We start from the raw sequence: 1,576 nt of genomic DNA, 5'->3' as shown, positions 1-1,576 counted from the left end.
CTCTGTATCTTATCTGAGTACCCTGGATACTGTATATACGGGTATTAGAACTAGGGAAGTGAAAGGGAATATCAAAATTGAGAGACAAAGGATAAAAAGACAAACAACTGCAAAAGCAATCCTTGTAAAACCATTTGGTGTAAACCAACTGAACAACTCATGGGGGAAGAGGGAAGGGGGAGGGGGAAGGGGGGAATGAGGGAGGAGGTAACAAATAGTACAAGAAATGTACCCATGGCCTAACGTATGAAACTGTAACCCCTCTGTACATCACTTTGACAATAAATAATTATTATTTTTAAAAAGAACACTAAAAAAAAGATACAATTCAAGTTTTATTGGTGAGCATGATTAAAGAAGTGGGGAAGGTGTGATCTAGCACAGTTGGCAGAGGCCGTCATGAGTGCAGAGCTCGCCACATATCCAGAGAACCACGATTTGGGATGTATTTGACTCCACAGCCATCAGGGATGAGGCGCTTCTCAGCTACCATGTCTATGAACTCACCTGCATTAAACTTGATGTGGATGGACACAAACTCTGGCCACAGTGCCCAGGGACTTCCCAAAGGCACCTCAAATACCTGCCTGGAACCTGTCAGCTCCATCTTGTTGTTGGGGATGGGAAGAGGGTGATAGCCCTTTTACTATGCACTCATTGGTAGAAATAAGGGCAGCCTCCTGGGCTTCAGAAGAGCTGCTCGTACTCATCTGACACGATGTGTCCACACAGTGGGAACGTATCCACTTTTGCCTTCTTCTCTGTCAAAGATGCAGACTTTGGCATCAGGGACAAAAGTGAGACTTTGGGTATGGCTTGTCCTTACAATACCTGTAACACCAAGTGGGGCAGCTACCCATGGAAACACCAGAATCTCCAGCAGAGCCCCTGAAGAATAGAGGGAAGCTGTAAATTTTGCTGCCCATCTTTTGGCACAGCTTAGGGTGTAATAATAAACATTTTATTTTTTAAAAGCAATCAGTGATCAAAACAATCTCTTCCCTTTAAGAGATAATGCAGTTGTATTTTTTTCTGCATAGTATCTGTTGCTTACTGTCTTTTCACACTTCAAGCTGTTGTTCAAAAACTAATAATACTTACCTACCTTCCTATCCATTCTCATTCAGGATTTGTGAAGAGTGCAAAGGTTATTAACCTAACTCCTCTATTTCAATGCAAACACAACAACTCAGAAACAATAGTTTAACCAAGATGTTTTAATTCTTGGGAATTTTGCTTCTCCTTTGTCTTAAAGTTTAAATAATTATTTCAGACTATTAAATATGTATCACATCATTATGTACAATGTGCATAATGCTATTTTCTCATTATAAAAATACCATTTTGGGTATGAGATCAGGGTTCAAACATGGGCTTCTCCCTCTTGCTTGGCTTTCTTACTCATAGCTGGCATTCCATCACTTGAGCCACATATCCAGTTCCACCAAAATATTTTAAGCATTTAGCAATGTTTATTTTGCTAGATATTATAGCAACTGCATACCTTTCAGGTTATATGTCTTCAAGCATTATTCTAGTTTTCTTAAGCCTTCAGTGAACTGATTCTACTGATTGG

At 40.0% G+C, this 1,576-nt stretch overlaps 1 pseudogene; it reads right to left on the bottom strand.

The window, feature by feature from the left end:
* Nucleotides 1-373: 373 nt before the first annotated feature.
* LOC125350243 lies at nucleotides 374-860 on the bottom strand (annotated as a pseudogene).
* Nucleotides 861-1,576: the final 716 nt, after the last annotated feature.

This window comes from Perognathus longimembris, chromosome 4 (assembly GCF_023159225.1).
Source record: "Perognathus longimembris pacificus isolate PPM17 chromosome 4, ASM2315922v1, whole genome shotgun sequence".
Classification (NCBI taxonomy): Eukaryota; Metazoa; Chordata; class Mammalia; order Rodentia; family Heteromyidae; genus Perognathus; species Perognathus longimembris.
The sequence above is the reverse complement of the archived record's forward strand: the minus strand, read 5'-3'. Positions and strand labels throughout refer to the sequence as shown.